The 23,445-nt window shown below is 40.4% G+C and overlaps 1 protein-coding gene across 4 annotated transcripts in view; it reads right to left on the bottom strand.

The window, feature by feature from the left end:
* The window catches only part of SERTM1 (serine rich and transmembrane domain containing 1), a 40,356-nt gene extending 21,411 nt beyond the window's left edge, over positions 1 to 18,945 (bottom strand). Inside the window, exons 1-3 of one of the 4 annotated variants that reach the window (XR_008554198.1) lie at positions 18,746 to 18,933; positions 14,858 to 14,941; positions 6,928 to 7,101 (exon numbers count right to left, since the gene is read on the bottom strand). The gene's annotated coding sequence lies outside the window, so the exon portion shown is untranslated. Of the gene's footprint in view, positions 1 to 320; positions 354 to 6,927; positions 7,102 to 14,857; positions 14,942 to 18,745 lie in introns of those variants that run through there. The other 3 variants (XM_054701439.1, XM_054701438.1, XM_037527187.2) reach the window with 3 other exon arrangements.
* Between the last annotated feature and the right edge of the window lie 4,500 nt (positions 18,946 to 23,445).

Below are 23,445 nucleotides of genomic sequence, written 5' to 3'. Positions count from 1 at the left end.
CCGGCCAAGGACAGTGTGTCCTCCTGTCACCCTGATCATCCCGAGAATCAGGAAAGCGGGCCGCGCAGACTGCTCGGGGCCGTAAGGACTGCGCGGACCGATTCGGGATGTCCACCTCAAGGAGCCAAACCTCTGGGAGCCACGGAAAGTGTAGAAGGCAGCGTCGGAGGAAGCGGAGCCTCGCAATCCCAACGCCGCCCCAGGCGAAGAGTCTGGGAGCCCCACACAGAGAGCCAGCCAGCTCTCGCGCTCGGCACCCTGCAGATCTCCTGTTCCCCACTCTTGTGCCTCGCGGGCGGTCTCGGGAGCCCTCCACTGACCTGCGGGATGGGATGCGCCAGCCTCCGGGGCCGTGCTCCAGCGCTCGGGGTAAGACGCGGGCCGCGCCAAGCTCGTTGCTGGTGCCCCAGTCTCTGCGATCTGCGCCCGCAAAACCGTCCGCGGTAAAGCTGGGCGCTGTGGTGCCGCTACCCGCTGGGCGCACTAGCCGGCTGCAGGCGCAGTGGGAGTGAGCCGGAGGGTGCCCGCCGGCCAGACTGTGCGGTTTTTCCTCCGCCCCTCCGGTCCACACAGCCAATGGGGGAGCACCGGGCCGCCCCCCCGCCCCAGCCACTTCTCGGGTGGGAGCTTGCTGTTAGGGCAGCAGCCCCACTCCAGCGAGGGTGGAGCTTGCGCCAGCTTTGGAAAATCCCAGAGGACCGGGAGGCGTTTGCTCTGGAAGCCCCATCTGGCGAAGACAGGTGTGGTGCAGTTAAAGAGTGTGTGTGGCGCGGTGGGGGAGTGCAATTTGTTTGGGGGTTTGGAGCCCTCTCTCTGCAGACGAAGCCATCTACTTTCTGCCAAGTTTCTTACCCTCTTAAATCTTTTATGAGTCCCACGCAGCCCCCACTCCAAACCATGAGCCCCAGTGCCTCACTGGTCCTAAGGGGGTGTTCTGTGCTGCGTAAGGGCATCTCCCAAAGGAGGACGTGTTAAGCCTCAGTTGACTCCTTCAGCCCGTCTCTTCTTTTCCTTCTGAATCCTCAGCCAAATCATCAATTGAATAGGATGGCAATTTCTATCACTGCCCAGAAGACAGGCAATCATAAAAGTCCTGCTGGACAACGGCTTAGAGACAGTCATAGATGGTAAAAGACCCCTGGAAGAGACCATTTAACGTATATAAATAACTTAGCTTTCAAATCAATCCTGTGACCTTCACAAATTGACTCTCCTCTGGCTTTCTATTTTCCAGCTGAAAAAATGAAAGACTTAGGTCTGTTGCTGTCTGAGGCCTCTTCTGCTCTGACAATCAACAATCCAAATGACTCTCCTTCCCGAGTGACCTATGAAGGACTCAGCCCCTTTGAAGTGTCAGTTGGCTACCTTTTCTTTCAGGTCCTGCTGCATTCATCCCAATACTTGTCCATGAAAGCAAATCTTGCGGATCAATACAGAAAGATGCTGCCCATGTCTCAGCAACCATTTAAACTTGCACAAATACTGCCACCCACCAGTGCCCAGCTCCTGGAATCTTGTTAGTTGTACACAATTTTAATAGCTCTCCAAGGAAGAGCAGATACAGGCACGTGGCTTAACTGAAAACCCCCTTGGTAAGTGAGTGATGTCAGTACCTCTCCCCCTTCCTTCTCCAGGGGAATTGTGTGTGTGCAAATCTTTTGAACATTTGAATATTTATGTATTTGCTATAAAATGCAGGGCAGTGAAATGAGCTGCATTGTCAAGAGGGCAGATTCAAAGACCTGCTCTTCTTCCAACACACTTGCATTTGTCCTAAACTTGACGCATTCACCTGCTGCTGTCATGAGCACTGTTACATCCATCTGCACCCTTCTCTATTTTGTACCTTATAATTTACCTTAGATTTTTAAATTTAACCTCATCACAAAGAGTAATATCCATGAACTCCCTTAGTGTGTTACATACGCTTGTAGTTCAGTGCAGAATAAATATTAAATGAGTTATCTGTAAGACTTTTCTTGACATTTCCTGAACTTTGCTAGTGGTGTTAGTTTCCTAGGGTTGCCGTAACAAATTTCCATAACTGGATGACTTACAGCAAGAGAAATGTGTTCTCTCATAGTTCTGGAGGCAAGAAATTAAGGTGTCAGCAGAATGGTTCCTTGTAGAGACTCTGAAAGAGAACCATTTCATGGTTTGTTTTTTTCCCTAGTTTCTGGTAGCTGCTGGCAATTCGTAGTATTTCTTAGCTTGTAGATGCAGCAACTGTCTCTGTCTTCTCATAATCTTGCTTTGTTTCTTCTTCTGTCCTACTGCATTCATACTCATCTAAAGACACTTTCACTGGATTAAGGACCCACCTGAATCAAGGATGATCTCATCTACAAACACCCTTTGTAGGGTGGTTACAGATTTACAGATTCTGGGTGGACATATATTTTGGGGACCATGCAATCAGTCTCTGTTAGCATTAGTGATTGACCAAACACTCAGCCTTCTGTATCATGGTAGTCTACCTTCCCAGGATGACAGCAGGTAAACGCTAGCCATGCTTGACTGTTAAGTAGTTGCTAAAGTCAACAGGGCCATGAATGAAATGCACTAGGAAAACACTCACCACCTAAATATGACAGGGAAACCATGCAAATCTGTTTTTAGGGTATTATTTTAAATGCAGAGAGTATCTAAATCTTCTTTTCCATTCCTTTGGATTGAAGTGCATTAAAAAAAAACCACCATTGTTTGAGCTGGCACAAATCTCCTTTATTGTGTCCAAGTACAGTGATAATTGAGGCAGTTAGCCTGACATGTGAGATGAAGCTTCTCTTGTCTATTTATTTATTAAAATTTCCTATACAAACAATCTAGAGAATTTTAATTGTCAAATTTACTTCTATAGAAAGACTTCAAAAGTAGGTTAGTCACCTCTTAAGGGCATCGTAGTTTGCAGGCAGGTTTGGAAACAGTGCTAATCTCTACTGCACATGATCATCCCCCACCCCAATTTGTAGCCCTTTTCTGTCTTACTTAGAGAGAGATGGGTTGTTGGGAAAATTGTGAAAGTTGGATTCAGATAGGATCATTAAAATCTGCTATTGTCACTACCTGCTTGACTTAAGCCAATCATTTAACCTCTCTGAGCCGCATTTTCTTTATAAAATGGAAATAACAGAATCCATCTTAATAGGTTGTTGTTGCCGTTACACACACACACACACACACACACACACACACTTTCTAGCCATTGTCCTGCATGTAGTATTTAAATTGCTAGCATTATCATTCCTTCCTTGCTGCATTAAAGCAACTTTCAGAATTTTCTAATTTCCTTCTAAATTACTAGGAAACTTACTTTCTGTTTCTTATGTGTCTTGGACTCTCTCTTCTCCCTTTTGTTGATTCCTCCATATCCACCCCTAACCCACTTTGATGTTCCTTTTCCAAACTCTATTCTCTTTCCTGCCTTAATCTCTCTTCTTTTAAGTAGTTCTCACATTCCATCTGCCACAATGTCATAAATCTGTACATCATAAAACTCTTCTTTTGCTTTTCCATTGATGTGTCAATAGGTGCTTTTTTGTTTGTTTAAATCAGTCTTTCCAAAAGTATGGAGAAATTATGTTATTTAGTATTATGGAAAAAAATTACTGAATCATGATTCCTTTGATAATTGACAACTATGTTAGGGTACCTGTTAGATGCCAGGCAGTTTCCCCAGGTACTAGGTAGATAAAAATAAATAAGACAGGGCCTCCCTGGTGGTGCAAGGGGTTAAGATGCAACCTATGAAGCTATTCACAGCCACTGCAGCACAAGTCGATCCCTGGCCAGGGAGATACCCACATGGCGCAGCAGACCTCTCCTGACTTACCCACTGCTCCCCTCAGCAGTGTATTTTGGTCTATCTGCCTGTTGTGTTCCCCACTCTGTCTCTGGTGAATCCTCTCACCTCCCCCCCGGCCTTTACCCCAGTTCTTTCATGCATAAATAACTCTTAAAAAAATAAATAAGACAGTCCACAGATATACTGAAGGACTTTTCCACTGCTTGAAACTTGTTGAGAAGAAGAGCCCATTTCTTACTGATCAAGTCCAAAAGGCCATATACTTTTTCTCATCCTCCTCCTTATCTCCACCCCACCTCCATGCAGCTAGGGAGAGCATGTGACTTAGACTTGACCACTTAAATATACCTTCCAATACTTCTGAACCATATACAGTGCTATAGCCAATTACTTCAATTAAAAAAAATAAACTGTAAAAAAGATATATACACACACACATACACACACACACACCTTTCTTGGAGTTGGTCATATAAGAGAGCTGAGATGAGGAGAACACTTTGTGGCACGGACTGCAACAATGTCCAGTGTGGAGGACCAGCACTGGCAGGAGGGCAACAGGCAGTGATATCTGGTTACCAGTACTCAGGTTTCAGTTACAAGTTATAACTCCTGCAATTCAGTGATGGCAACAGTGCCCTCTCTTGGCTAATTCCGGGGTATGATTTGGCTGTGATTGTGTCTGCATAGCCCCCTTTGCTTCTGTTCATTTTCTGAGCATCATTCTGATCCAATATCTTTCCAATAAATTCTTGTTTTCTTTTTTCTTTGCCTTTTCTGCTTAAGGTAGCCAAATTGAATTTTGCAACTAAGAATACTTTCACTGAGGCCAATTACAAAGGTTCTACCTCAAAAACGAGATTGCTAATTAACTGATCCCTGATCCAAGTAACATCTCTTCTGAGATACTCAAGTTGGAAATATTTGAGTGGGTCAATTAGAATCCAGAACAGAAGCTAAAATCACGCACCCGAGGAGTATGAGGGGTTATGGTGTAGGCTGAAATTATGAGCAAACAGAAGTTATGAATAAGCAGAAGTTATGAGTTAGCAGAAATCAAAATACATGCAGAGGAAAGGAAGAGGTGGTTGGCAGATAGCAACTAGGAACCAGACTGCAGAGTCTGTGTCCTCAAGATGGAGAGGGAATGGGTGAACCCATGAGCATCTGCCCTCCAGGGAATTCCAAGCTAACTCATTTCCTAAATGTACCTTCTGTACCAAACTGTTTTCACATTTCCAAAATGCATTTCTATGAAGCTGATTAACACTGGCTACTCATGGGTTCCTTTGAAATTCCATTTGCTCTTATTTTGCTCAGATTTTTATGTGCAGTGTTATAACAACTCCACATTAGTTCAGTAACAAAGGTAAGACTCTTCTATATGACCAGAGTCCTAAAGACTCTGGGATCCAGTAAATAACCATCAAATTGTGTATTTCATAAGTCAGTGACCTGCCTCTCCAAAGATGTCCTTTCTTTCCCTCCCTCACTTGAAATTCCCAGCAGGAGAATCTTCCTTTGGGCTGAGATAACGGTTTATAATAAACCCCTGTTTAAAATGTGCTGGAGGGAAAGAAGAGCCAGGAGTGTATCTCTCTACATTTGCCAGTAACACCTGAGCAGATCATATGAATTTATTCTTAAATTTGAAATCTTAAAGGTATGATAGTTAGAAGATGAGCTAGATTAGAACAGGAAAATTGCACTCAGAGCTGGGGAGGGTAGAGAGTGAATGATAAAGAATGGCAGCGAGAGGTACCTGGGATATTCTAAGATAGTGTCTCATAGAACATTCCCATAGAGAAGATGCTGCAGGCAGCCAGTTGAAGAATGCCTGGGAGCAGAAGGGCCAAGATGGCAGCCATGCAACAAGTTGGATACCAACACCAAACATTCTTACCTTCACATTCTGCCTTCTACCAGCTGCAGAATATGGCCTTACGTAGTTTACTGTTACCCTTAGTTGTTATAGGAGATGGGACAGGATTAACATGGCAGACACTTACCATCATAGCTGCCTATTTGAAGTTTCTGCTCAGAAATCACACCAGCATTAGCTGTGCCTGTGAGTCTTCATTTTATCTTTTGAAACATACTGTGCCCTCTCATCATTTGCAAAAATGGAAATATCTATATGTCTCACTTTGCCAGTGACTGTACACAATCTAGGGGGAAAAGTGACTCTTTTAATGACAAATGACCCAGGGAGTAATGGATTTACATATGCTGCTGTATTTGAAGGTAGAGAAGATGCATCAGAGTTTCTTTTTCAAGTCTAAAGTTATCCCTAAGAGCTTTATTTATTTTCTCAAAGTCTAAAATATACCTCAGAGTTTTATTTTCTTCTTACTGAGAATTGTGGGCAGAACTGTTCTTGGAATAGCAGTGAGTCACATCAGGGTGCAGGTAGGAGAAAAATGTTAATGCCACAGACATATCTTTTCATAGGGCACCTACCTAAGTTGTTCAGTGCTGCATTTGCTCGTCAGCCCTGTTTGTGTGGTCAAATGACTTACTGTGGGTTATAAATCAATGATGAGCAATGTGAAGAGCAGATGGGGAGTTTAATGCATCCTCCACATCTCTGTCTTGTGACTGGCTGAAGTCCATGTGCAAGTTTGAAAGTATATTCATCATTTTAAATTGCTCTATGGGAGCTTTGCAGTTTATAATGTGCCACTTAGGTACTTCTCAAAGATAGGTTTTCCTTGACATGGTTTACAATTTCATAACAGCAAAAGGGCAACTTGGGTATTAGGATAGAAAAACAAACTTTGAAGGAATTAGCTAGAAATTGGGAAGGCGAGTTAGGGGGAACATGGAGAAGGGGTGGGTGAAGGAGTTTGAAATATTTAGGCTGAATCTTCACTCTAATGTATAGCACTAGGAATTCCCAGTGCTTGGCATTAGCTTTGCTATCTATTTCTCAATGTAATCCTCAGGTACTATTGGGAAAATCTATTTAGGGAGGAGTCTTCAGCATGAACTAAAATATATTTACTTTATGGCAAAACAATAATAGAATAATGAATAATTATTCCAGTAGCATAATGAATAATTTAACAATTCTAGAGTTGACTACCTGTAAGAAAAAGGTTCTGAGCCAAATATATCTGGTATTTTTGCCTTATTTAAGACTTTACTCAAAGGGATCCTCATCAGAAAGTTGTGTGTAAATGGGATTGACAGTTAAGTGGCGTGTTGGTGTGCAGACACCGCCTCCCCAGACTTTCTGGTGTAAAAGAATCAGCAATCAGTAGCTGGGGAAAATATGCATCTTGAGCAAATGTGTTCTAAAGTCAAGAAAAGAAGAAAGCACAATTAGATCTTAATTCTTTCAATACAGCACATATGAACAAGGTGCAGACTAAGGAGGCATGGACTTTCACGAACCCTGCAGGGGAAGGAGAAGGAGGAACTCAGACCCAGTAGGGTTACAATTGCAGAGTGGATTTTTTTTTTTTTTAATTTTCATATGTTAAAATGTCTTTTAGAAAAGTTAAATGAGATATTTCCATATAAAGTACATGTGATTGAAATGTTTTGGGAAATGCTACAATAAAAACAAAGCCAGTAGTAACCATGTTTTCACTTTTATTTTTTTCAATATTTATTCATGCATACAAGAACTGGGTTATAGGCCCTATGTGCGGGAGGGTGAGAGGATTCACCAGAGACAGAGCGGGGAACAGACAGGCAGACTGACTGAAATACACTGCTGAGGGGAGCAGCGGGCAAGATAGGAGAGGTCTGCCATGCCACGTGGGATTTTTGCTGGCCGACTGGGATCAAACCTCCGCTGCAGAGCCTGTGGACAGCTTTACAGTGCTACGCTCAACCTCCTGTGCCACCAGGGGAGGCCCTGTTTTCACTTCTTGCCTTGATATGCAAGGCAGAGAGATAGAGAAAATCCTCTGAATAGTGCCTTGCAGTCTATACTACGTTCAAGCAGTGAACACATATTTATCGAGCACCTCCCAAGAGCCAGGAACTTGTACATGGACATGATTAGGATTGAGCAGGAGTAGACTTGGCCTTCATGAAGATGTCTGAGAAACCTTTTAGAAAGGTTTTCAAAGGGTTTCCCTGGTGGCGCAGCGGTTGAGCGCTGGGTTGCAAAGCTGCCCGCAGCCTCTGCAGCGCTGGTTCGATCCTGATCCCTGGCTGCTGGGTGAGGGTCCCACATGGCATGCAGACCTCTCCTGCTACCCACTGCTCCCCTCAGCAGTATATTTTGTCAGTCTGCCTGTTCTGCTGTCCGCTCTGGCTCTGGTGAATTCTCTCACCCTCCCGCGCTTCTGACTGTACCCAGTGCTTGTATAAATAAATAAATAAATCTTTAAAAAAAAGGTTTTCAGAGACCTTCTTGAAGATGCTGCTTGGTTCTGATGCTTTCCCATTCTTCCAAATAGCATGCAAACTTGTCTTTTCTCTTGCTTTCTCTCTCTTAAAACAAATTTTGTTTCCTATCTTTTTTGCTCTCATTCTTTCTTTTCCTACTTTCTTTTTCCAGGAACTTCCATTTAAATTTCATCAAACTCTCTAAACTCTGCTTCACAATGGATCATTCCCTTCTTGTCCTCATTTCCCTCCTACCCCTCTGAGATTCCAACATTCATCACTCCAGTGGTTTTCACACTAGGTGCCCATTACATACAGGAAGACATTCCAAGGAAGGACTTGTGTAAAGATAGTCTTAAGGAAACCTTTGACCTTTTTAATGATTGCTTGTCTTAAATTGAGCTGCCTGAGAACTCACAGGCATGTATTTTCCAAGCATGTATGAGAAGCCAAAACCCTCACTGATCCCAAATTTTCCTGAGGTGTATCCCATTGGACTGTAAAGTCTTGAGCTGCCAAATAGAATAACAAATCAAAATATCAATTTTTGGTTTTGGATCTCCCTGGTGGCTTTAACTCCTTGGGGTTAAGTATTAGCACTATCACCTCAATGGCTGGAGTTTGATACCTAGCCAAGGAGCTAACCCACCTATGGTACAGCAGACCTCTCCTGTCTCGCCCACTACTTCCCCTTTAGCAGTGAATTTCAGTAGATCTGCTTCTTGTGTCCCTCAGTGTCTCTGGTGAATCATCTCACCACTGCCTATCCCCAGTTCTATGAAAAAAAAAAAGACAAAAAATAATACTGATTTTGAAATAATTAAAACCCTTAAGATTTTTCAGGTATTCATGTCATCTGTGTATTTCATTTAAGGGGAAACATGGTCTTATGAACAGTATATTTGCCACATGTCATGTTCTGAATTCAGATATTGGATAGCATGGTGTAGTGTAGTGGGGTTAAAAACAATTTTGGTCAGTGAGTTTGCCTCTGATTTGTAGTCACTCTGGAGGGAGAATCCCACAAGAGGAAAGCAAAGGGAAAAAATGCAGAAAATGAAAACCAAGATTTAAAAATCCATTTAAATTTTTTACCCAAGCTATTCAAATTTCCTGTCCCTAGTGCTTTTTTAAGAATTAAAAATTTTAATTTGTAAAGATATTACAGAGTTCTAATATACCCCTATTATCTCATATTGCCCCTACCATTAACATCTTACATTATTATGGTATATTTTTCACAACCAGTAAGCCAATGACGATATTATATCATTAAGCCCATATTTTATTCAGGTTTTCTTAGCTTTTACCCAATATTATTTTTCTGTTCCAGGGTCCAATGTTATATTTAGTCATCATGTCTCCTTCGCCTTCTTTTAGCTATCAGTTTCTCCAACTTTCTTGGTTATGATGACCTTGAAAATTTTGAGTTGACTAGTGGGGGTATTTTATAGAATGCCTCTCAGTTGAGTTTTGTCTGATATTTTTCTCATGAGTAGAATGGAATTATAGATTTAGGGGAAGAAGAGTGTAGCAGTGAAGTATACTTTTATCACCTCCTATCCAAGATCCAGGATCCAAGATATCATATTGATGCATAGTCAACATGATTTACCACTGTCAATGCTAATGTTGTTCACCTTGCTGGGAGAATGTTTGTCAGGTTTCTCCACTGTGAGGTTAATCTTTTCCCTTTACTCTAAGATTGCTTATTAGCTGAAGTGAAAAGAACTTTGACCAACTTAAGTAAAACAGATTCATGGTATTGATACTTAGAAATATCACAGGGCCTCCCCGGTGGCACAGCAGTTGAGCGCTGGTCTGTGAAGCTGCCTGCAGTTTCTGCAACGCCAGTTTGATCCCTGGCAACCGGTGAGGGTCCCACATGGCGCGCAGACCTCTCCTGCCGCCCGCTACTCCCCTCAGCAGTGTATTTTGTCGTTCTGCCTGTTTCTCTTCCCCACTCTGGCTCTGGTGAATTCTATCACCCTCCCGCACTTCTGACTGTACCCAGTGCTTGTATAAATAAATAAATAAATCTTTAAAAAAAAAAAGGAAATATCAGTACAAAGGTTTTTTCAAGACTCTGGATTAATAGAAAGTAACGGAAATAGAATAGAAAGTAAGAGAATTAGGTCATGCAACTGATGTAATTAAAATAACTAAAAAATATGCTTTTCCAAATTAAATATCATTTATTTATTAGTAAAAAGAATAATAAATACTTCTAATTTAAGTTAATATTAATATGATTTCACCTTATAAACTGTTTAATAATTTTTACTTCCTAATAACAACAACAACAACAAAACAAAATACTATAAATTGCCTGTAGGACTGGTCAGGTTTTAGTATATATTTTTCCCTTTAATACATTCTGGGAAAAGTTTGAAATTATATTGAAGACCACCATATCTAACAAAATTAATGAAGTAATATCTGATTTTGTATTAATTCTTCTTTAAACATTCCAAAAGGATGAAAACAAAGTGTAGGGTAAGGAAAAATGTCAGGTTTTTCTGCCCTCCCGCCATCAGGATAGATGATGGATCCTTGTCCTGAATGCATGCCTGATGGCGGGCACCTGGAGTAGGGTGTGGGCATAGGCAGATGGGATTCACCTGGGCTGAGACTGGGCTTTTAAGGGTGGTGTCACGGGGATGCCAGCAGAAGCCGAAAGAGAAGCAGAAGCAGAGATCACCGGAGAGCCCAGATAGAGTGAGGATTTGCTGGGGGCTGGAGGACTGCCAGCCTCCCGGCCCCCCAGCAGCCCTGCCTGCTGTGTACCGGGTAAATCCCAATAAAAGACCTGCAAAAAACCACTGAGGATTCTGAGTCCTCCTTCGCCCGGTCTGCTGGATATTAGAAAACCTGCCCCATGTCCTGTCCTGCCCTTACACAAAGCTAGATGCTTGCACATACATTCACTTACCAAACTAGCGTAGGGTAAATGTTTGTCAGGCATTTCTGCCCTCACGTCAACAGCATTGATGATGGATCCCTGTGGTTCTGAATGCATGCCTGATAGCGGGTGCCTGGAATAGAGTGTGGGCATATGTAGGTGGGTACACCCGGGCTGAGAGACTGTGTTTATAAGGGCGGGGTCTTGGGGATGCCAGCAGAGCGGGAGAGAACACCAGAACAAGAACAGCACCAGCAGAGAAGCAGAGGCCATGAGAGGACGCCAGAGAGCCCAGAAAGAGTGAAGATTCACCAGGGGCTGGGAGGCCTGCCAGCCTCCTGACACCCCTGCCTGCCATGTACCTGGTAAATCCCAATGAAGTCCTGCAAAAGCCACAGAGGGTTCCAGGACTCCTCCGTGAATCCGTCTGCACAGGATCATAGAAATCCTGCACTATGCCTTCCTGCCGCTGCAGTTGTCATATTCCTCATGTCATAAAAAACTGTTTTAGCTAGTCATTTAATTGCATTATTACAAAATATGTATTTTGTAATATGTATATTACAATATGTTATTATTGTCTTGTTTTTATTATAACTGACTGGAAATGATGAAATAATTCAATTGATTCCATGTAATTTATTTTAATCTTATCTGCAGAAACAAGTGATCTGGTTGACAAAATAATACTCTGATTTTTTTTCTCAGCATATTAATAAATCTTCAAAATATATATATATGTAAAACAATTTAAAAATGAACCAACCTCTAAGCAATTGGGTCTAATTTTGCTGGTTGACCTAACATTGATTATTGACTTTATCAGTTGGATTGCATGCAAGGCTTTTCATGATATTGCATGAGCTAAATCTATGCCTTAAAAGTACTGATGAAAATATATTAGAAACTCTTGTTATTAAAGGAGGGAAATCCAATGAAAGGTTTAGGGGCTCTCTCTCTGGGTTTTCTTTAAAACTGAATGTGAATCTACAATTACCTCAACATAAGAAGCTTGATTTAAGAAACATGATTAAATAGCATTTCATCACACACTATATCGACAAAAGTGTAATGAAATCAATAATATTCACTTTTGTGGATTTCTTCCTGAGTACATTGAATTAAACAATATGCCTTAAAGTGAAAGAATAGCAAGTATTATTTACTTTCAGATAAATCTCAGTAAAGCATTTTTGGTATAGTTCTTAGAAATTGAGAAGCCAAGTGATTCTAATAATCCATTAACAAATCCTTTTGCAAGTTAAAAGTGTTCCTCTTCTTTGCTTTTAGTAAAATGAGTTATCAGTTGATATACTATTTACCTATTTCCTATCTTCATATGATACTTTTTGGCTTTCAACTCAGAAGTTGAAACAATTAGTTCAAGCAATTGAATGACATTGCTATAGAAGTTTTCCATATAGACGTTTTCCATTTTCTATCTACTTAGTTGTGAGCAAAAGGTTCTTAGCACATAGGTATAATAGTGAAAAATGAAGAAATAATTGATGGCCTTTGTTTTCTATAACTTAGTCAAGAAATTAACATTCATGTATGAATGAAGTAATTCATTAAGAAAAAATGTCTTAATTTACAGTTTTAATAAAATGTTACTTGTTATATTTAATAGCTATTTGTCAAACTTAAATATATGTTCTGAAAAAAGTTTTAATATAGAAATTATTTTAATCAATGTATATAATAATTATAATAGTAACTAATCTAGAAGTTTTAGTACTTAGAACCTTATGATTGCACAAAATATAAAAATTATATTAAACTTCACTTTATATCCATATGTTTGTTGCAGAGAAATGTGTGAAGGTGATAAATAAAAACTTGTGAGCACAAAAATATATTATAAAATTCAGTCGTTAAGGAGAGTAAATGGGCTGGAAGTATAAATTCAAATAGAAAAACAAGATAAAATTTCAAATTGAGCAGCACATATAAGTACATTCTTTAATAGGTAATGGTGGATACCAGATTGATATAGTGTTAAAGTGCATTGGTTATTGCTATAGACTGAATATTTGTGTCCTCTCAAAATTCATAAGCTGAAACCTAATTCCCAATTAAATGGCATCTGGAGGTAGGATCTTGTGAGGTGATTTGGTCTTGAGCCCAAGATTGCTCTCTCCTCTCCAACATGAGGACACAGTGGGAAGATGCAAAGTATGAACCAGGAAGTGGGATCTCATCAGAGGTCCAGTCTCCTAGTGCCTTGAACTTGGACTTCCTAACTTTCATAAGTGTATGAAATAATTTTCTGCTATTTATAAGTCACTAAGTCCATTTTATTGTGTTATGGATCCCTCAATGAACTAAGACAGTTTTTTAAATGACATATCAAACCGTATTATGTCAAAAAGTCTTATCACATTTTAACTTATAATGAGAAAATTAGATATTACCTTAAACAATGAGTGGAGTGTATCTAGTTTTTCAAAACTATTTTTAGGGCATATGCAAACAAAGCCGTAGGTCATGTGATACTGAAATCAGAACCTTCCAGCCACCTTAAGTCATATGTCCCTCTCCCCTATCATTGTGCTCATTAGGCATAAGTCCAACTCTGATTGAGCTCAACTGATTCTCTCCCTGCACTCAAGCAGCTTAATATTGCTGCTTGGTTTCACATTCACCATGCTGATTGTTTTCACATTCAATCCATGATTACAACATTCAAAAAGACACACCTCATTACCTAGCAATCCTACTACTCTGGCACATTCAAATTTTCACTTCTAAACAATTATTTTACATGTCTTTTCTTCCCTCAGTACTCCTATACCACTTCCTTCACTTCTTAAATGGCGGTTATACTTCCTTGAGAAAATGACTGAAATAAGAACATCCTCGTCTTCATCTGTACCCTTGCAATGTCTCCCTTCTTGTTACTGGGTATAAGTACAGCACTTCTTATGCTCTGGGTTCCCTCCTCTCTCAAATTTTTGAGGACATTGCCCTTGCAGTTATCTCTCTCACCTGTCACATCATCACTATCCTTTTGTATAACACCATTCCATAATAACCTCCTCTCATATGTCCTGCCTAAAAATAAAAACTCTTACCTTCTGTCCCTTATTTTATTCTCCCCATCTCTCTACTCTCCTTCATACTTAAACTTCTGAAGAGAGTTTTCTGTAGTTAATATTTTACTTCCTTTCTTTATATTCTCCAACTAATCCACTCCAAATAGAATTCCTTCACACCACACCATGGAGAATTAGTTCAATGATTTCCATAATGCCAAGTTCATAATGGTTTCCATAGTGCTCAAAACAATGACCACTTCTTTGTTCTTATCCAATGGACTGAATAATCACTCTTCCTACTAGAAGAGCTTATCTCAGTTTGATGCCCATGGTTCTATACTCTCCTAGTTTATCTCAGATTTCACTGATTACTCCTTAATTTCCTTTGCCTTTTTAATCTCATCTAGATCTCTAAATTTGCAGTTCTCTTTATCTTATAGTTCCTCTTTATTTATTATTACTTTCTTACTCAATAGATACCTCTTTTAGGTGTCTCATGAGTAAAATACCATATTTTATGCTAATGATTCTCTAATCTGTATGTTAAACTTTATTTTTCCTCAGAAGGTCCTAATTGGCATCTTCACTTTTATATCTAGTATCTGTAACATAGTCAACATAGAACTATGGATTTCTAGGCTCCCCCCTTACCCTCATATCTTTATTTTGTCTTGCATTCACAGTCTTAGCTAATGGAATGACCATCTACTGAGTTCTTAAATTATAATTGAGCAGTTATCCTTGATAACTCTTTTTCTTATTACTTACATTAATCTGCCGCGGACCAGCACAGCAGTGAACGATGAGGCCGTCTCAGGGTTGAGAGACTGCGCAGGGTGGTCAGGGATTCGGCTGAAGAAATGACAAACAGACACACTTCAAGAGAGAGTGTAAATCTGAGTGCGATTTTGAGTTAGTTGCCAGTATATATACAGGAGCAGTGAATGGATTTAGCTTATTGCTGAGTGGTTTACATCTGGACCTAGCCTCTTTCTTAAGTAGATAATCCCTTAGTTTTGTTTTTAAGCTATATGATCGCATTTTTTGTTTTACTAGCTACTTTTTCACTTAAACTATATTTTAATTATTACAGGGTTTAGTAACGTTTCATTTGAGTCAGCCTTGTGTTAAGGATTTCATATGATTTTTTAATTAACAACAAATGACCTTTATGGAAGAAAGAAGGAAGTTTTAGAAAGACAATGAAGGGATAAAGTTTGTAGTTCTAGAAAGATGAGATAAGGTTTTAGCTCCTGGTGGTCGTAATCCTTTGATAGGCTTCTGTCTTATCCATGTCTTCAGGGAACTTTGATGTACTCCCCTGCTTTAGGGAGTTTTGCTGTTCTCCCCCTGCGCGCTGGTTCCTTGCCCAGCCGGACCTAGGGACCTTGGCGAAAGCCATTAGCCCTAAAGGTCACTGCAGGGGGAGGTGCAGCATTAATCCATCCAAAAAATTCTATCTTCTACAACTTCAAAATGTATTTATATTAATTCTTTTGATGTTCTGAGAGTTGCTTTGTGACCTAATAACTGGCCAACTTTTGAAAATATTTCATAGATACTTAAAAATGTATTTTTAATTGCTGGGATCCATGAGATCAAACTGGCAAATTGTATTTTCAAACAAAAATTTCTATACTTACAATTTCTGTTTTGGCCTTGATCAATTTTTGAGAGAGGATTTTTAAAATTCTCTATTATAATGGTGCATTATTTTGTTCAGTGCAGCCCCAGAGGGAAACAAGGTGACTTGTGTGTTCTTAGGAACTCAGGACAAGACTCAAAAGCAGGCATGCAGAGAAAAATTGTCAAAAAGGTTTTATTTATAAGGGGAATGAGCAAAAAGAGAACAGAAAAATGGAGAAGATTAATTGGTCAACAGTAATGCTGTCTGAGCTGAGACACCAGGGTGCAAGTCAAAAGTCAGAAAAAACAAGAGAGCTGAGATCACATGTGTTAAATTATATACCAAGCATGACTGCTTAACTCCACCCCTAGTTCCCTGTGGATCCTGGTTCAAGAAATTAGATTCATGACATACTGGGAGTTGTAATCCCAGGCACCTGAGATCTCTTGAGCATGGAGATGGGTGGAGTCTATTAAAATGTGATGGAGGTGCAATATCATTCATAGGCTCAGAGTTTGCTCCTTATTGTTCCTCCAATAATTTCAGCTTTTGATTGTATGAGACCTCACTGTTAGATACATAAAAATTGAGAATTCACTATCATTTGGTGAATTTTGACTTTTTATCATTTTATAGTATCTTTTTTTAAATCTCTAATAATTTTGCCTTAAAAAGTTTTTTCCCTGATTCTAACATATCTATATCAAGACTGGGTTAAAACAATCAGAGATTTATCTACCCTATGTTTTAGGAAATTCTCTTTTAACACCTCTTATCTACTGGGCAGTCTTTGCCTTTCAATTGGAGAGTTCAGTGCACTTACATTTAACATGATCACTGATACATTTGGAATTATTTCTGTCATTTTGTGCATGCATATGTGTTTAATGTTACTTGTTTTTTTTTTTCTTTCTTGAATTCATTATAAATTAGTTGTTTAATAGAAAAATTTTCTCCAATACTATTTGGAAAGTATATTTTCAATTTTTTTCTCTCAGAACTAACTACTAAAATTTTCAATTGCATATTTGACTGAAGGTCTAAAAATTACAGTAGCCCTACTCTTCTGATTATCTTAGATGACTTGAGCTTTGATTACTACCATATATATAAATTTTTCTTATTTTAAATTTATTTTTATTTTTAACATTTTGTTTAAATATTTCTTTATCATTCTGTGCAACATTTTTGGTTTTGTTTTATTCACATTTATTGATTTCTTTGCTCATATTCTTCTAGCACAGTTTTTCTTTTTAGAACCATTTTTAAATTTATGAGTATATAGGTTACATTGCATTTGTCAAAAAGAGTTTTAAAGTTCAGCTTCCTAGTACCTGAAAATGTGACTTTATTTGGAAATATGTTTTCTTGAAGATTTAATTTATTTTTAAGTTAAGGTGAGATCATATTGGAGTAGGATAGGCCTTTAATTCAATATGTGTGGTGTCTGTATAAGAGGAGACACAGAGAAAGACAGAGGGAGAAGGTCATGTGAAGGTGAAGGAAGAGATTAATGTGTATACAAGTCAAGGACTGAAAGAATTGCTGGCAAAGGGAGTATGGTACAGGCATAAAAGCAGACACAAAGACCAATGGAACACAATAGAAATTCCAGAAATAAATCCATGAATATACATTTATCTAATCTTTGATAAGGGTGCCAAGTACAAATATGTGAGAAAGAATAGCCTTTTTAAAAAATGGTACTGAAAACTGAATATCCATACTCAAAATAATGAAACTGGGTTCTGATCTTACATCATTGTAAAAATTCACTCAAAATGAATTAATCACTTAAATGTAATACCTGAAACTACAAAACTCCTAGAATAAAACATAGTGACAAGGCTTCTTGACATTTGTGTTGGCAATGATATTTTTGGAGATGATACCAGAGCACAGGAAATACAGGTAAAATAGAAAATAGACAAGTTAGGACTATATCAAACTGAAAATTGCTTATATTATACACTATATGTAAGCACCTATACACATTTTTAATTTCCAACTGTACTCTAATAAATCATAAATCTAAGAGGAAAATAAAGTTCAAAAAAGAAGGAATAAAAAAGAAGGAATAAATAGAATAAATAAATAGAAGTACAACAATTTAAATTAACACCTTAAAATATTATATGGCCTTTCTTCTGGTCCTGATCAGCAGTCAGTGGTATTGATTGGAAGAGGATAAAAGGGAGAGAGGAAAAAAAGTTTCTGATTCCTAAAAGAAACAATCTTTCAGAATTTCACTAGGGTAAATTGGGTAAAATCTGTGCAAATTGAAGAACATTAATGTAATACAGATGTGGTCAAGCTTATTTTGTAAATGGCCAATAGTGGCTATTTTTAACTTTAGGTTGTATGCTATACAGTTTCTGTGACAACTCGTCAGCCATAGATCAGATGTGAACAAATAAGCCTCACTGAATTCCAATAAAACATACGAGATGAAGACTGGATCAAGATGGCATAAAAGGGGGCCTCCCCCGTGGCGCAGCGGTTGAGCGCTGGGTTGCAAAGCTGCCGGCGACCTCTGCGGCGCCGGTTCGATCCCCGGCTGCTCCCGGCCACCGGAGGAGGGTCCCACATGGCGCGCAGACCTCTCCTGCCGCCCGCTGCTCCCCTCAGCAGTGTACTTCGGTCCTTCTGCCTGCTCTGCTCCCTGCTCTGGCTCTGGTGAATTCTCTCACCCTCCCGCGCTTCTGCCTGTACCCAGTGCATGTATAAACAAAACGAACGAACAAACAAACAAATAAATAAATAAAAACATGCCTCTATAAAAAAAAAAAAAATTTAAAAAAAAAAAAAGATGGCATAAAAGGAATTTCCTTGCTTGCTTCCAGGAAGATAATTTGAGTGTCACTAGAAAAGGACTAAATCTGAAGAGTCCCATGGCTTGGAGTGAAGATGAAACACCTCTTGAACACAGTAGACCAGCATAGACCACAACAGAAGGGACCTTGAGGAGATTCATGCTTCATAAAATAAGAGGTCGAGGTCGAGAAATGCCTGGTGGCTGCCATACAAACCTTGGGCAGGGGAAAGCTGAATGTTCGAAAGGCACACATCCTTCACTGAAAGGAGATACATGCAGAAGAGCTAAGGTGCTCCCAGTAAGATGGATCCACTGAAAAGAACAGTGTGCTGGGCTGCGTTTCCCCTCCCCAACATCTCAGGACTAAAACTGACCTTGTGAAACACAGTCAGCATGCAGATTGCTGAGACTTGGAACTGGAACCCCAGAGAGGAGGGATATTAGTGATGTCACAAGGGCAAGCAGACCCCCATCCTAATTCCGCCAGTGACAGGACCTTCCCCCACATCTTGACTCCAAAGCTGCAAGATCAGATCTCCAGACATGAAAGCCCCAAAAGGCTAAATATCTAAAATTATATAGAGCTTGGAAAAGCTAAAAAAAAAAATTAAAAATAAAAAAACCTCCCAAAGACCAAAAAACAAACTACAGTGTCATCTACCAGAAAAGTGTAAGTACTGCAAATCTCTAAGATACTGATACAAATAACTTCAAAAACAGGGAAAATTTAAAGCAGCAAAATGGGCAGACAACAGTACAACACAGGGCACATTGAACACTCAAAGTATTACATCGCAAGGAGAGAATCTCTTTCCAGAATCTAACTATAAAGATATGGAAGATTTTTTCTTCCTATCAGATACAGATTTTAAAATTAACATGATTAAGAAATTCAAAGAAATGAAAAAAAATGCAGGAAAGCTTGTCAAAGAGATCCATGAAAACTCAGAAAAACAAATGAAGCTTTAAATAACAACATAACAGAGATTCAGAAAATAAAAAGATCAAAAGAGGAGAAGGGCAAGCAGACCCCCATCCCGAAAGTTATGGAAGCAGACAAGAACAAACAGAAGATTGAATCAGTGACCTCAAAGGTGGGAATGAAGAGAGACCTAAGTGAAAGAAGAAAGAGAAATATGAAAAAAAGTTGATGAAAAACATAGAGAATTATCTGCCTACATTAGGGAGGCAAAGTCATTTTCTCCAGCAGCAGTGGTGGCTGACATGGTCCTTGACAGACATGACTTCTGCGATGAGTTGGCTTCACAATTTGCTGACAATTGTTAGTTGTGGACAGCGCAGCACCTGTGACATTGACAGCTGTTTCTTGAGAGGTAGCAAAGCCAATTTCATAATCTCCAGATTATAGTTGCAATGTTGTATATAAAAACCAAGTAGCCATAACATTCATTCCTCTAGTCTTTTCAGTGAATTTGTAGACCTCTAATTCCTTGCACTAAATAACTTATGTACTTGATGTACTTTGTGTGGTTTCTGCTCCCTTAATTGAATCCTAACTGACATAGGTCTTATTTTGTTCCAGTTCTTGTTTTGCTTGGTCTTTTCTTACATTACCTTAGTTAAGTCTTATTTGAAAGTCTTTTTATTTAAAGATTTATATATTTATGCATACAAGAGCTGGGGTACAGGCCAGAGATGCAGGGGGTTAAGAGGATCCACCAGAGACAGAGTAGGGAACAGAACAGGCAGATTGACTGAAACACACTGCTGAGGGGAGCAGCGGGTGAGACAGGAGAGGTCTGCCTCGCCTTATTTGAAAGTCTTAAAGAAAGATTATCTTCAGTTTAAAGAGAAGGAAGGTGAATGTTAACAAGTCAATATGATTTGTCCACTACTAAGAGGAAGAGCCAAAGAAAAACTAATCAGCCAAAGCTTATAAATATATTCTTCAACTCAGCTACATCTAAAATATCAAACATACTCCAACAATCTGTAAAACCTAAAATCTTCACAGATTCTTTCCTTTCCCTCTCTCATCTCTTCAACTAAGCCTATTGATATTCTCTATGAGATGTCTTTACATCCAGCCCTTTTTTAATCCCACTCCCCTGCCTTGGTTTGGTCCTTTGACATTTTATTTTTTTGCTTGGATTATTGTAGTTTAGTTTCCTCCATATTTATCTCACTTAGTCCATCTTTCATGCTCTTGTGTAGAATTAGATTTTTAAAACAAAACTGATGTTACCCCGAAGCCTAATATTTTTCAGTGGCTCTTAATGCCATTGGTGATGTCCAAACCTCTCAGCCAGTGAGACTAGCCTGTCTTGTTCTGGCCTCTGCCTGCCATTTCTGCCTTCTCTGCAGCACATCTGCCCTCTCTGGCCCCTGCATCTCACTGCATTCTCCTCATCTGTCTACCCCGTAACAGTAGGGCAAGGACAACGTCTTCTTTATCTTTATACTCACTTTTGAGCATATCATGCCCAGCACTTAATAGGGACCCAGTGAATATTTACTGAAAATGTTGTATGAAGAACAGGAATACCATTGGTTGAAACCCAAAAATCTGTCAGCTTTTTATCAAATATTCTAGGGAGAGGATAAAAGAAAATTTTTTACAGGATAGAAACTATAATGAGTTCATTACAAAAGTTATCCTAGCGGAGCAACATGGCGGCGAGGAGACGCTGCGAGTAAGATCTCCCATTAAAAAAAGTGAATAGGGAGGAAAAGCGGCAGGTCCCAGTGAGAACTGGGACACAGAAGATAAACGGGTGACGCCAGCGAACTGCCCGAAGAAGAAAGTGGCATAAAAGGACCAGAAGGGAGGGAAGCGCAGAACCCTGCTCCCTCCCCCGCCCACAGAGGCGGCACTCTCCGACCGGCAGAGAGGAGGAAACAACAAACCAAAACGGCCAACAAGAACAAACGACGCAGCAAGCGGGACTGTGCGTGGAAAGGAACTATTGCAGCCACCACACCCCGTGAACGGGAGCTGAGGCGAACCCTGCAGGATCCGCCGCGGCGGTGAGCGAACGGCTCCTGGCGCCATTAGAGAAGAACAAAGACCCCGGGAGACGCGCACACAGCCCAGGCTGCCGGTAAGCTGGCGCGGAAACGCGGCGCGCTCGGTGCGCTTGAAAAGCAAGTGCAGACTGGGATCGCGGCTGCCCAGGTCCCTGCGCCTGCGACCTAGGCTTGCGGGGAGACGACCTAGGCTTGCTGGGAGACGCACGGAGGTCCTCACTGAGGTGAAGGTCCCTCCCTGAGTGAGCAGGAACCAGGCGCCCAGGCACGGGAGCTGTGCAAAAGGCGCCCTTCCCGCGCCACTGAACTGGGCTACAGCCCACGTCCTGGAACTGAGGGCTTTGAACTGAGACCCGGGGCACCAAAATTCGGGGCGTGGTTTCTCCACGACGGTGGGGCACAAGGCAGACACAGCACCCAAAGCTGTTGAGGTGTACCCTACCATTCCCGCTCTGTTCTCTGTCCCACGGGGTGGGGGGAGGCGAAAAACAGCCCCCCAAGGACAATAGAAGAGATCTCTGGCGCCACCTAGCGACCAGGAAAAAAAAAAGTCACTAACACCCTATAAAACAGGACATTTCTTAAGACTGCTTGAAAAGGGCAGAAGGTTTCTGGAGGACCCAGTGGCCAGCTGGGAAGTTATTCCACGCCAGGCCCCTTCCGACCAGCAGTCTGAGCCCACAGAGGGAGCAGGCACCCACGTCCGGGGCAGACCGGGTGCGCAGAAGAGTGTGCCTGAAACCGGAGGCGCAGAGACTGCATCCCGCTTCGCCATTTGAGAACAGGGACATTTCTTCAGTAAAAACTGCCTAAAACCAGCAGAAAGCTCCCCAGAAGACAGAGATGGCTCCTGGAAGAGCCAGAGGGGAGCGGAGAAGTTCACCCAAGATGTCAGTCAGTCCGAGCAACACAGTGTCCCAATGCATACGACAAATTAGAAAACAGACAGTAGGGAGTAGAAGAACCACACGCAACCTAAAAACTCCTCAGGAAAGAAGCACACCACAAAAAGAAAACCACTCCCCAGATTGCAACGACAGCAACTTGGAAGAACTTCTGAGCCTTCCAGAAAGAGAATTTAAAATTGCCATGATTAAAAAAGTGATAGATCAGAAGAAGGAAATTGAGTCCCTAAAGAGGGAAGTAAGAGAAATGCAGGAGATCAAAGAATTAATGGAGGAACTAAAGAACTCTGGGAAAAGCAATGAAAGCAGAATAGATGAAATGGAAGAACGAATAAGTAATCTTGAAGACACAGAAATAAAAAGAACCAAAACAAAAGGAAAGAGAAGTACGAAGGAAAAGAATGAAGAAAGACTTCGGGAACTATCTGACTCCATGAGGAAAGGAAATATAAGAGTTATAGGAATTCCAGAAGGAGAGGAGAGAGATGTAGGAACAGAGAAAATATTCATGGATATAATTGAAGAGAACTTCCCAAATGAGAAGAAGGAGCTGAAAATTGATATACAAGAAGCAAGAAGAACACCAAACTTCCACGACGAAAGGAAAAACACAGCAAGACACATAATAGTAAAGCTCCCAAGAATCCAGGACAAGGAAAAAATAATGAAGCTGACAAGAGGGAAGAAACAGATAACATTCAAGGAAAACCAATCAGGCTGACATCAGACTTCTCTGAAGAAACACTACGGGCAAGGAGAGAGTGGAGGGACATAGTCAACAGACTCCAAGAAAACAGATGCCAACCAAGAATACTCTATCCCGCAAAGCTCTCTTTCCTCCATGAAGAAAGAATATGGACCTTCCCAGACAAAGAGAAACTCCGGAATTTCATTGCGACTAAACCCCCACTCCAAAAATACTACAAGGAATCCTAAAGCCAGAACCTCAGAGGGACGAATAACAACGAAAGAAGACCAAAAAAAAAAAAAAAAGTTATTAAAGAATAAATAAATAAAATCA

The sequence above is a fragment of the Talpa occidentalis genome, unplaced genomic scaffold (assembly GCF_014898055.3).
Source record: "Talpa occidentalis isolate TD23 unplaced genomic scaffold, MPIMG_talOcc4v2.1 talOcc4.5, whole genome shotgun sequence".
In the NCBI taxonomy this organism is placed as follows: domain Eukaryota; kingdom Metazoa; phylum Chordata; class Mammalia; order Eulipotyphla; family Talpidae; genus Talpa; species Talpa occidentalis.
This window is presented reverse-complemented; position numbering and strand designations above follow the sequence as displayed.